General features: G+C 45.1%; 1 long non-coding RNA gene across 2 annotated transcripts in view; it reads left to right on the top strand.

Annotated features, from left to right (window-relative positions):
* Positions 1-14,135, top strand: part of LOC113003196 — a 53,233-nt gene that overhangs the window by 32,156 nt on the left and 6,942 nt on the right. Inside the window, exon 1 of one of the 2 annotated variants that reach the window (XR_005575700.1) lies at positions 10,985-12,224. The exons of the other annotated variant lie outside the window; for it this stretch is intronic. This is a non-coding gene — a long non-coding RNA (uncharacterized LOC113003196). Of the gene's footprint in view, positions 1-10,984; positions 12,225-14,135 lie in introns of those variants that run through there. 2 annotated transcript variants of the gene reach the window in all.

The raw sequence follows: 14,135 nt of genomic DNA, 5'->3' as shown, positions 1-14,135 counted from the left end.
TGGTCGTAAATTGATAGCGCCGCGCGTAGGCCGACTTTCTCCATGCGATAATGTCACTGTGCGTTACACGTGCTATGGACTAGGTTTTTTTTATACGTGTTTGCAATATTCCATATTAATTCTGGAGACAGGTCTGAGAGAGAGAGAGAGAGAGAGAGAGAGGGCTCGAGCGCGGCGCATTGGTGGCGATGCGATTATGCTTCGAGCGATGCACGGCGACCTGAGCGAGCGAGCGACGCGAGCCAAGCCGTATCTGCCTAATTTTTCATCGCGCACGAACGCGGGACACGACAGACGGGGAACGACCGGCGCGACGCATAGTTACACGCGCGGCCGGTAGTAACGCGGTTATGCGTGCGTGTGTATTTTATGCGCCGACCGCGCGTCACATGCGCGCGAACACACGCCGGTAGGCGAGCTGCGCTTGCCGCTGGATCCCGGGAATGAAAGAGAGAGAGACAGAGAAAGAGAGAGAGAGAGAGAGAGAGAGAGAGAGAGAGAGACGACATTCTCTCACATAACTCGACGGCGATTCAATAACGGCCGTGTCGCCCACAGGACAATGCGCTCGCATCGGTTAGGTGCGCATGGTCTGCCTCTAATGGCGAGCTAGCTTGGACCCGGCCATATAGCGATGTAACTTCGGTACACGTTAAAGTACACTCGGCGCACATATTGTATCTACGCTGTTTCGCCACACGCGCGCTTTACCCGCGAGAGAGAGACGCCCGGCGGGTGCGTGTTAATCTACGTCGAATCGGTTACAAGCGCTTTTAAGGTGTAGCAGTTTCTCTCTTTTCGCTTACTTAAACGTACTGTCGCAGGCGAAGCATCCCGAGATCGATGTAAAATATTTCTTTCGCGGCATTTTCAGAAAGATTACAGAGGGGACTTTTTTTTAAGAGTGTACCTATATCTTTTTAATTTCTCGAGGGATCGATGGCACTCTGAATAAATATTTCATTCGGTCATTCTACTTCTTTTGAAAAGTCACACATGTTGATCTTTGTATCCATACAACCGCGGTAAAAATCTACGCACCGCTCGACGTGTGGTATAGCCAACAAAAAAAAAACTTGGCACAACTTTAAATCTATAGGAGTCATTAAGCTCTCGGGAGGATGTAAACCCACGTCCCTCGCGGCGTGCGTACACGCATCTATAACCGCGCGATTGTATAATAAAAAGGGGGAAATATAACTACGTCGAGAATCTTGAATTTTAAACTTTCCAAATCTACACAGGAGAGAGCTCGTAGTTTCACGTATACACGATCTATAAAAAGCTCTCCATGCCGCGCACTCGTTTTTCCGAGGGAAAAACTTTTGCCTTTCGCGAATCACAAGGCGGGATTATTAGACAGCTATTTCGAACGCTTTGTAAACAAAATAGCGCGCCACACCGTATCGATTTGCGACGACGACGACGACGACGACGACGACGACGACGACGACGACGACGATAAGGACGACGAGCCTATCGTTCGCGATTTTACGACATGGGCGCGCTTTCCGCCGCGCGCCCTTACTTTAAACGACTATTACGTTCGACGTTAAAACAAATGTACAGGCTCACCGTAATCGATACTCAACGGCTACTTAAATTCAAACACGAAACCTCAGTCTGTACGGCTTTACCATGTAAATACGACTCCGTGGATTCGGGATAGCTTTTCACTCGAATGCTATCAAGCGCAGTCACGACAACTCGTATCACGAATGGTTCACCGCAGACAGCCGAGCCATTTACTCGCGAGTACCGTCTAGGGATGCTTACCGAAGTATCGTTTTTTTCCTTTATTTCGCAGGTAGTTTGATCCATTGATTCAGGACACCTTAACTTGCAGATTTCTGAAGGACTTGCACTTGAAAATTAATTTGAACTCTTGAATTATTAGAAAATCAATTAACGCTGTAATTTACCTTTTTTTTTATACGATTAATATATTTAATAGATATCAAATATGCGGCGTCGGTATCTAAAAAGGAGATATCGCCAGATTCTGATATTATCGAAATGTATCTCGCTCGCATGCTCGCTGCCGATTCATTACTACCGCGTCTCACGACGCGGCTAATCGGCCGCGATCGCAAACGTGTCCGCGCGGATTAACGGGGTGCTCGCCTGTCGTTGCACTCGTTATTGTTTAATGCGGCAAGAACGGGAGTGGTATCATAAAGAACTTGAGAGAGACAACGCGATCGCGCGCGCGCGCCATTATTTTACTCGCGTATGAGCGCGGAATGCTCACCCGTACACGGCTATAATGCGCCGAGGTTGCATCACACAATGTGCACGGCTACTTACGTTGAATCGCGATCCGCGATTCGCGCGCTCCTCGAGCGAGACTATCGCGAATGCAAATTCCTGACCGATGAAAGTCGAGCACGGAAACCGAGATACTTCAACTATCGCTTCCAGCTGTGCCCCGACAGAGGCATTTCAAAGAGACACTCGTTAGCGGTCACGCTGCTATTGTTTCGTCGATGTAAAATCAAAGATATTTGTCCAACGGCGATAAACTCATATAAATGGTGACGGTGATTTATGGTGCGGTAATTGAAACGGACGACAGAAGATGTACCTGTGCGAATGATAATATGAAATTCTTGAATATCTCATGATGCAGTATAATACTCGATATAATTATTATTTTTTTCAACGTTGTTATTTATTCATAGTTTAGTTTAAAAAAAATAATGTTTTATATCTTGAAATGATTTTCGTGATCCGTAACATACATGTTAGTAACGACGCATCACCGAACGATTAATCGGTTAAGACGGCTCGTAAAGGCGTGCTATAAAAATTCCGTCTCGCTGTGATAGAGGCGGTTGATGTTTTTGCTTTCGTTTCCCCGTCCTCTTGTCCCTCATCCTCGACCGGTAAATACGGTTCCCGGAAGTCGTACTTCGAAATCGCTTCCACGGAAGATTCTTTCGATCTTAAGGACGAATCCCGCCAAGCGAATCGGGAATTATTCGAAACGACTGGCAGCACGGCACGTAGAAATCACTATCGTAGAAATCACTATGTCGAGGCGATGCAATTTCGCAAGCACGTTGGACGTAGTCGAAGATTCGTTTTTCGTTTTACAATGCGAAGTCTTCGGATTTCAGGATTTCATCGTATAAATTGTCCACCTTGGAATTGTCCACCTTGGACACTGGAGAGCGAACTTGTCATTTTAATAAATGCAAGTCGAGTGCAAAAGAGAACTGCGGAAAAATGACGTTGAAGAAGTTGGAATCTACTTAATGCATTTTATCTATATGCACTTTTGATTTATATACAGCGAATAGATAGATATAGTTTCAAATGTAAAAAAAAACACAATTTTCTTTTTTCTTCTGGCCTCTGTATTTTCTAAGACACAAGTTCTTCTCGTCGAATTGTTCGTCTACCTGCGAGAAATAGATGATAGAATTCGGGGCACGGTTCGTTTAACGATCGAAATCATGTATGAAAATTTCATATTCGTGGGCACTCCAGCCGTTCACCTTCCGGGCGATCACCTTCGCTCAATATCCAGTGTCCAATAAGGCTTCGTACATACACCACCAACACGTAGAACACTCACACGGGGAAAAGCCTTCTCGAGATACACGTCGAAATCGTACGAGCCACCCCCGGGATGACCATCCTCCTCTGGGCGCAGCATTTTGGGGCGTCTTTTGGCTGCCGAGCTCTCTCTCTCTCTCGTCTCATGTGCGCGCTCACACATGTACACATACACATACATATATTCTTACGTATATAAGGCGGAATGGGGGTGGGGGTCTGCGAGATGGTGCGACGGTTAGGGGTTGCTGGTGTGTCCAGTCCACTCCAGTGAAGCCCAGGGCAGACCGTTCGATCAATAGAGGGTAGAGGCTACACGTTTCTAGGAGGTGGACACCCTGCTCTCTGCCGCCCCTCGCATATGCCGTCGACGACGATCGCGCCGTGCCACTTTCCATGCGATACCGCCGCCTTTCGTCGCTCTTGTCTCCGCAATTTTCCGCCGAGACTCGAACGTTTGCGAAGCATCGTTAGCTGAAAATTTCACGCTGCGTTTCTCAAGAATACTATGGTAGTATATTTTTTTTTCAAGAGACATCTTTTTTTCTTCTTTATCTTAATAATTTGGTTTGTAGCCTCTCGAAAACTAGAGAAAAACCCTCTCGTTATCGTTCCCGGACATTGTGCTCGACGCGCGGCGCGGCGACGAAACGCGGCAACGTAAATGACAAGGGCTACGGTGAAGAATTCGCGTTGGCGTATCGGTAGAGTCAAGGTCGTTGACCCGCGACCAATCGAAAATTACGAGGCGCTCCGCTCGCGCGGCTCGTACTCGCCGGGTCTTGATCCAATTATCTCGTGTCCCTTGTCGGGATCAGCGTGCTACGCCATTGGTCTGCGTGGTCCGGACCGCCGGGCCGTTTGTTTTGTAAGTCTAATCGCAGAACGGCTCTCCGGTGGTCCTCCTCGGCTCCATCTACCGCCGCAACGGTCTCCCTTCGCGTCTCTCTCGTCCCTCCTCCCACTCGGACCCCGGGGCCCCTCGCGTCTCTCTTCTCGCTTCTTCGTCCCTGTGCGACGTCGGCCGGCGCGGCCGCCATTTTATTTTTAAAAAACGACCGCCAAGCGCACTTTCGTTCGTTCGTTCGTTCGTTCGTTCGTTCGTTCGTTCATTCTCAGTGCAACCGAGGGGTTCGATTCTCTTCTGCGTATAGTGGCGCCATGGCCAACGCTCCTAACCGTGCGCGAGGGAGAAAAAAGAAATGGAGAAGGTAGAAAGAAAGAAAGATGGAAAGAGAAAGAGAGAGAAGAGATAAAAGGGAGAAGCCAAGAGCTTCGTAGCTATGCTAGAGAGCCATGAGAATACCGTGCTCCAACAAGCAGCCCGGGAAATCCTATTCACCCTCGCAACAGCACCATCATCGCCACAGGAGAGATCGACGGCTTGATGACTCGTCGGCCGATTGCGTGGAATTAGCGCGGTATCAGACGCCGGTGAATACTCGAAAACTAGAGAGCGACCGCATCACTTCCATGCCGTTGCATCTGAAATCGATTATCTCTCTCTTTCTCTCTCTCTCTCTCTCTCTCTCTCTCCCTCTCGCTCAGCTTCTTCTAACATTGAACATTAAACATTCTTCTATAATATTTCCATTGCTCGCGCAATCGTGGGAACGATGCATCTCTTTCATCGAGATGCGCGAGCGATTGCTGTAATAACGCGAAAGCTGTAGCCTTAGCTGTAGCGCGAATGTAATCGCCTCGCTGAATTATTCCGGAGCTCCATTATTTTAGGGAGTATATAGTCTGTGTTCCCAAGGTAGAAAAAGTCCCGGCTAAGGTCGAGACAATTTGCTTTTTTACTACACTCTCGAAGCGATCATGTGCGGTGCCTCTAATGACGTTGATTACCATAAGATGATTAGATAATGGACCGATAAAGGTGAAATGATATTTCACTCTTAATCATTAAATTTTTTCGTAAATTTAGTTATTATCTATTTTATACGATTTATTATTGTAATGCTTTTTGAATGAAGTAAATTAAATAGTTATCATTTCAGGATAACTCGATGTGATTGTTAATTTTACTGTTTACTAAGAATTAGTGGAACGTCGCGTTTGCTTCACCGTCACAATTACCCCGACTGACCCTGCTTTTCTCTCTTTCTCTCTCTCTTCTCTCTCTCTCTCTTTCTAGCTCGTACATGAGCAATGGTTCTAATAATTCCGAGAGAACAGTAACTCAGGAAAAGTACGAACTGTCGTGACTGTGTCTCATAAGAGATAGCACGGAGATTCCTCGGAGTGAAACTTTGCTCGTCCTGCACACCACCTTCGCCACGATGCTTCTCTCTTCGTGCCTTTTCTCGAAGTGTCTGACGAGGTCCCGACCTTTGACCTCGCGTTGGCTTCTTCCCTTTTTGCGAGGAACGGCATTAAGATAAAAAACAAGAGATGAACGTATCGAGGAGATAGGCGACCGACCGACGTCAACAAAGCTTCGAGAATTTCACAAAAGTTCAGCAATCGCTAGAACGATAGAACTCGATTAATTGCCATTAGTCTTCACGCAAAAGAAGCAACGAAATGAAGCGTGTTTCACATATAATATTTGCGACCTGGAGTACGACGCGACGTTCCACTGCGGGAATTCCCAATCCCGCGAAATAGGAAGAAAATGGAAAAGCGGGGAAACGCGAATGCGCAAGAGAAACGCGAAAGAATATCAGCCACGAACGGCCGTCTTTTCCACAGGGCTAAAGTTCTCTCGAGGGAGTTTCACAGGGCTGAGCCCTCCTATCCTGGCGCCAGGGCCAGGCAGGCCCTGGTAAAAGGGATAAATAAAGCAGCGCGCGCGTGTTCGTGAGGGCGAGTGTGCGTGCGCAGCTGTGGTCAGCGAGTATTAGAGGATTGACCGTAGGTGGCCTAGGGAGAGACAGAGAGAAAGAGAGAGAGAGTCAGAGAGAGGGAAGGCCACGAGAGCCATAATGATATTGGTTCTGGATCCGTAATCACTGTTATACGGGAATTAATAATCTCTGCGGTTTTAGTTTCGCGGACAAAGTCACGTGACCACGACCAAACTCATTTCCTCAAAGATGATTGAGACATCCGCGTCCGAACTTTACGAGAACGCGCCTACGACGTCAACATGTTAATGACGTTTTATGAAATGTACACAATCTATAACTATGAGAAATATCTTTTGACTCTTTCGCCTGCGATAGTATCAAATGAACATTTCTTCAGTAATTTCTAATTAAAAAGCGATGTTACAATGTTGAGAATAAGAAACTTTAAGTTTTGAATGGCCAAATCAATGATATTCAAATTTCTTAAAGTTTATTAAATATTTTCCACTTTATATCCACCTTACATTTTACGATATTAACGCAAGTATAAGATTCCAGAGAATCTAATTAAAAAAATTTTTTTTTAATAAAATTGTCTAAATAATTTGTTCACATCGCTTTAACGTTTTATGCTTTGTTCGTCGCGTAGAACAACTTAAAACCGAAGAACAAGAAAGAATTCCGGGCGTCGAGAGACGAAAGGGCGCTTACCAGAATTCGTAGACCGGTATGAGAACCTGCGGAATGCTTTCACATAAAGACGCAACCCCATAAGACTTCATCCCCCTTTATACAGAACGTTCTCGCCCCCGAAGGAGCGCTCGCGACGCGTACTCGTGCGCTCACGTGTGTGCGTATAGGTGTATGCGGCCGCGTATGGGTTACCCCGGGATCGATGTTTCCTCCTTCATCCCCGGTATCGGGATGTAGTTCGTGCGTAAAAACCAACCCCAAAGATCTTGTCCCCTCGCATCCCATTCCACTCTGCGTTTTGTCCGCGTTGCTTTTTTTCTCTTGGATTCCGTCGCGCGAGAAGATTCAGAGTCCGCGAGATTCGACGGAGAATTCTTGAATATTTTTTATTCCTCCCTCTTCCCCCACCCCTCTCTCTCCCTCTCCGCGATTTCCGTGAACTCGCGTCTGACGTTGCGTTTCTTTGCGGGTTTTACAAGCGAAGAGAGAGAGGGAGAGAGAGAGAGAGAGAGAGAGAGAGACGCACAGAAATAGTGACCCAATTCTCTTTTCTTAAACGTGTGCTGGTATACCGAGAGTAAATTTCCCAATGGAAAACTTTATGTCAACCTGTAGCTTAATTTCACAAATAACAATGACAATTTTCTTTTTGCGTTCAACCTTAATCTTGAAATTCAAAAAACAGCTATTCAGTTTCGATTAAATCGTCACCTATTCCGATTTCTACTGCGTTTTTGTGTGCGGTAAAAAGCTGGGCGCGACACAAAATTAGATCGCGCGATTACTTTTATCTTCTCGACTCGATGTCTTGAACGTGACATTATTTGATGCCGAGATCTCATTGGGCCAAGAACTCGGACGGGCGGACACTCGTCGTCGTTTTGCCGGCCACGAATTCCGCGGAAAACCCTCGGGCGAAACCTCAACAAAAGTTTCACAGTCGAGGAGCCAGCGACAATAGGAAGAGCAGAACACGGGAACGATTTAGCGCTGAATGCGGATGTGACTAATTTTCTGGGTTGTCCACACAACCTACCGTTTAAATCTTCCCCCATCGGCGTCCAGAAAACGTTAGTCGACGCTCGCAAGCAGCTCGGTTGCCGTTGCCAAATTAACGGAACTTCTCGTTCTCGTTTATCAGACAGAATGTATAGTAATTTGTGCGAAGTAATCCAATCGCATGTTTTAAAGAAATCGAATAAAAAAAAAGAAAGAGCCGGATTTCAGCGTAAAATTGGTCAAAGATCATGCAATTTACACGAATGACTGTAATTCAAGGAGAATATCCGCGCAGAGAGATTTTAAATCGTGAAGAGAGATGTATCTTACATACTTAGTTTTTTTTTTTTTTTTTAACATCTGCTGTTTAATATCAGTGTCAGGGAAAAAGCGCTCACCGAACGTTGAATGCAAATGCGAATCTCGCGCAGCACGTCAATTAATACGGATCTGGTCTAAGGTTAATGAAATTCCCGGTGTCGATTTCCCGTGCTCTTTCCGACATTCTGAATTGCCTGTTCCGTGCTCCTTCCTGCTCTGAGAGTATGCGCGCGGTATAATGATACGGAGGTACACGTCAACGGAGTAAAGCTGAATTAATGACAGACGTCGAAGAAGAGCCGTGGAAACACAGGCTACGGCTGCACAATGGCCGAGGTGCAGGTTATAATGCGAATGGCAGTTATGTATCGCGGTAGGAGTGCCCGGGATAATAAGGGGTTGTTGCACAGTAGCGGTGTTGCATGTGCGGAAAAGGGGGAGAGATTCTACGCGACACTACGCACACGGCCCAGATATATATTTGCTGCGTGAACGTACTTTCGAAATTTAAAATTACATTGTCGGACTTAATGTAATGCTTGACAACCTGAAGCACGAGCGAAGTTTAGCGCAACAAGGATGGAAAATATTCTATAAGTGCGCGTCTAAAAAATATTCTATAAGTCGCTATACAAGTTACATTTTTTCAGATGTCACAAAAAAATGATAAATTAATATTTATTTTATCAGAAAGAGAAAAAGATTGATCTTTCATATATTGTATTCTTTTACGAGAGAACAATGTTACATTTGTTTCTGAAGCAATATTAAAAATATCGAAAATATGTAAAAGAAAAAAATGAAACATTGAAGAATTGGAGAAACTAATTTGCATGTGCCGAGTTGATTAATTCAGAGTGTTAAAATTTTACGTTATGTGCGCGTATTGTAAAAGTAATTACCCCACGAAAATTAAAATGTATTCGAGATTAATCCGACGAAAGCGGCGATGCGGGGGTTTGGAAGTAATCCCGAAGGCGCGTCTGTTTACATTCGGCGAGCGTACTACGTTTGAAGCCGGTGGCAAGGGAAATCCTCGGACGTCGGAAAAGTATATACGTGCATATATGCATATACTTGAAATACACGAAACAAAAGCTCACGTGTGTATACATGCCCAACTACTTCGCCGCACCGACGCGGCGACGTCACGCATTTATTATCCGAAAGTAACAAAAACAGAGAATGAAAATTCCAACAATTCGACCTGCTATACTGATCATTGACAGCAATTAACGACAATTTTATTGCGCGAATTCACGGTGTTTTGAGCGTCGAAAACGGATCGCGAATAATTATTTGAATGCGATTGAAATTTCGCGTTTTCCGCGGTGGTGGTCGCGAGGAAATGTCGACTGACATCGATTGTACGTCAGAAATTTGATGCGATCCGCAGCGGCCGGCCCCCATCCGGGCATTCCACGCGTGCCGTGTAATTTATAATTTCCATGAAATATTCACGCGTCGCTCGCGAATGCCGGCAAAACCGCGGTACTCGCGGAACTTTGCGAATCTCGCGACTCTGCGAACGCGGCCGAAAAAATTGCTCGTTCGCGTTGTATCGTGCCGGAGTTTTCGGCATTAATTAAATGCGAGCGCGTAACACAAATCTCACCTCTCGGCTCACAATGCGCGGCTCGGCTTGAATATGTTCGATGGTATCGATAAAAAATGGTAGACGGATTTTTCACCGATTCTATTGTCTAAGCACGCTTTTCATCAAACATTCTTCACCAATGTCTTGCAGAAATATTATTGGTAATTGACATTCTTCACGGTTTATGTAGTAACGGTATTAATGTTAATACTGATTAAATAACATTTATCTGTAAAAACTTACAAATAAAATATCAGTCTATATTCAGGCACAGTGAAATATACCGATAAAGAAATAAAAGTTGACGAGCGATAATCGAATAATGATAAACTCCACATATTGTGATAATGCCGCAATGATCGTTAGTGGTCATGTCTCTCGCGCCGCTTAAGCGAAATAATAATAATAATTATGGCTTATATACTTATATCGCTTATATAATACATGAATGATATTTTTCTCGCAACGGTAATTAATGTGAGGAAAATCGATATGACAGTTATATACAGTTTAAAGAGACTTTAAATTGTAAAAAAAATGTGGAGATTCTGAAAACTTGACATTTTTTTACAATCTCTTTTATTCCACGATTTCCCCGCATGTAACTCTCGTGTAGACATTAATTACCGTCGCGAGAAAAATGTCATTAATGTATTTCATAAAGCTATAAAGCGATGCAAGAGACATAATCATTAATATATATGATATATATTGGTATTAAAATATAAAATATAAAATAATAATTCTTTTGGACTTTACTACGGCTACTGGCGACTGTCCGCGAAGCATTAATTCGAGTGTAGAATAATCCCGGCGTGATAATCGCTCGCAACTATTAATTAAATATTTACGATATCGATCGCGTCATCGGCGCAGTACGCTGACGCGCTTTTATGACGCGATATAAATCGAGAGGTCGAGTTTCCGACCGATTCCGAGGATACCGCGCCGCCGCGCCGCGCCGCGCCGCGCGGGCTCGGGGAGGCGGTCGGTCGAATTTCCATTGGTGCTCACCTCAGGGGTGGTTTTTGGCCGAGCTGTCCCGAAGAAAAGGCCCCTTCGCACACGACGGCACAAAACGCTTCGCGCTAATACACGTACGGCTGGGCACGACGCTAGAAAACCCACCCTCGGAGAGAAAAAAAACGCGTCGCTCATAATGGAAGCGAAGCCAGCCCTCCTGCCTTCTCTATCCGCCCTTCCGCGACCCCCTTTTATACCGACGGTGGTGCACGCGTGTGCCATTGGGAATTTCCGAAATATATATCCCCGTGCGTCCTATTGTCGAGCGAAGAATGGCCGGAATTTCATAGTTTCCTCCATCTTTTCCTACGTTTTCACAAGCGGCGCGAGGGAGATCGTATTTCGGGATCTCTCTTTACGACGCGGTGTGTGCCCCTGCGCCGCGTCCGGGCTTTTTCCTTCGCGAGTTTCTCCTCGCTTCGCGACCGGTCCGCTTTTCGCTTTTCGTACCGAGGTAAAACGTGTACGTTGTAAGTATAAGAATCGTCGACATTCTAGTAATAAGGAAAATGTAAGTGAAGTTCCTCCCGAGCAAATTCGAGTGCGCGCGCAACGGTTTTAGTGGCCACCGTGATGTGACTCGTCCCGTGTCTTGATTCTGGATATAACTTTTCGTGGGCTTTCGATTCTTATTATCTCCATAAGAAATTTCAACGTTCCATTTCTCACTTTAGCTGCACGGTAGCTTCGCGAAAGATTTTCTATAGCTATAGTATTTTCAGGCAAGGTAGAGTTTTTTTATTCAGAGCTAAGAATGAAAATAACGACAAGCGAAAAATTATTTAACGTGCTTAGCTATCAAACGATTAAACGATTCGAAAGAGACACAGCGCTCGCCGCAGTGACTTCAACCATTGGCATTTTCTCTCACGGTATGTATAGGGACAGAATTCCTCGCACTGACAGTACGCGCCGGTTCGATTGGCGGAGAGCACTGCGAATGGAGAGACTCTTTAATTTATTTAGATGCCGAGAGCGCACGTCCGCGTCGTTCTCCGTACGCGTACGGAGGCTATAGATGAGGTTCTAGCCGTGTAAGTGGAAAGGGTTTAAACGGATGTATCGCAAACCTGCAAATGGACGGCAATCCTCGCTACGAAACGGACAACGGTAAACCTGCTAAACTTTGGCAAACTTACAAACACGTTATTTAAAATACAACCCGCCACGAAGCTCACAACGCATCCTTGTTTCTCCCACGTGTTGGATTTAGCACACAAAAAAAGATTATCGACGTAAGTACGAAAGTCTTTCTTACAAAATGCAAAAGAACGAGAACTTAGTCGCCTTGACAATTGATACCTCGCATTACGTTACAGTTTTGCTCTTTAGATTACCTTTTGTTAGAAGTTGGCAAGTCCGTGCAGAGCGTGCAGTAAAACTAAGAAACTATTATACTAAGCGAAACTTTTGTAGAAATAATATTTAAATTACTATCTTTAGTAGCTTTATATATGCGCGCATATAATTGCGTCGATAAGAAGTTGCTAAGAAGCATCGGTATAAAACAAATACGTGTAGATTCAGCCGAAAAGTAGTACACGCTTACTGCAACTATTCTAGATTTTTGAATAATTGAATGCTCTCGCAGCGGTGCTGCTATTATTGCGGTTGTTATCACGATCTGAATCAGAAACGCGCAGCTATGCGCGCACTTTCGCGATGCGCGGAACTCCGCGCCAAAATTCTGCTCTAGATTCGAACAACCCGACGAGCAAATCGTTTCGTCGATTCCGCCATTCGCAAAGTTCAGTTGTTCACAATGAGACTAAACCCACTGGCGGCTGGACTCGCCATAGTCCGTCGTCGTGTCCTCGTTCGTCCGCGCGAATTCCGCGACTTGAACTGGAGCACGTCTATAGCTGAACGACGTTTGCTTCGCAAACTATTGGCCACGCGAGGTAAGTAACTTCGGCAGGTCGCCATATCGAGTGACTTTTTTTTTCACGTATTTTCGATCAACCTCGGCGTACCGCTGTCCTCCCCTTCGCCCCCATCGAAATTTACATATAACGTACATATTCGCCAATAAAAAAAAAAGATTGCATCGCGTGGGTCGTAAAATCGTGTCTCTTTTGAAATTCTCATTTCTTTTCCCTTCGCACGCGTGCACACCTATGACAAGATTGTTTCTGGCCCATTCGAAGGGATCCCGCGTGAGTACGTGTATTTAAATATCGTTTTATCATCGTCGTCGCAATTTATATGAGTATTGTGTCATGTTATGTAAATTCGACCTCTGGTGTCATTTGTACTTTACCTCTTAAGGGCTCTCTTTTCTCGAACGCAGTTACATTTGTAGGGGGCAATTAAAATTGTAAATGTCTAAGCATACAGAGGGAAATGATAGACGTACCGATGACTTCCGGTGCCCGTGGAAACCCGTATTAATGTAACGTACACACGTCCTTCGTGGATGTGGGAAGGTCTCAGCAGATCAATTAAATTTTCACGACGGAGGAGAGACGCGTCATTACGGCGCGACATACCACGACAAAAGAGGCCGAGACGGGCTAGGCCGCTGTTACGTGAGATATTGAATTATCGATGAGTGTCGTGCGTTTGGATATTCATGTGTTAGCGGCAAACGGCAACATTATGTCCGATGAACGACCAAACGAGTTCCCTCGTATTGCCCTGTCACGTTCAGCGCCGCCCAATGGCCATTTTTCACGAGACAGACTTGGGCAAATATTTTGCGGGATTCTCCGCGCAGATTCATTTGTTGTGACATTCTCAGGTGATATCCTGTTTGTGAAACGAGGCGCGTGCTATCAAAGCGCTAATTGTAGTTGGCGAGTTCGATAAATTTCAGTTTTATTTTGCAATTTTTTTACACCAAGGGATGCACTATTTTTATATCGTTTGCTTGTTATTAATATATAAATATTTAATGTATACGTTATATACAATCTCTTGTTACGTCACGAGGAATAATCGTATTATTGGTGAAATCCTCGTAGGATTTTATTTTATTCCTATATAACTGAACGTTTTGTCTGGCGAATCTCTCTTGAGGGTGCTTTTAGGCGTTAAATCGCGGCGGTGGCGATCTAAGGGACCGCGGCGTAATCCGATCTGAGAAATCTATGTCGATAGGGCAATAATTAGGCTGCTTAAAGACGGAGAGGCAGAGAAACAGGCAG

Source organism: Solenopsis invicta, chromosome 10 (genome assembly GCF_016802725.1).
Source record: "Solenopsis invicta isolate M01_SB chromosome 10, UNIL_Sinv_3.0, whole genome shotgun sequence".
Taxonomy (NCBI): Eukaryota; Metazoa; Arthropoda; class Insecta; order Hymenoptera; family Formicidae; genus Solenopsis; species Solenopsis invicta.
This window is presented reverse-complemented; position numbering and strand designations above follow the sequence as displayed.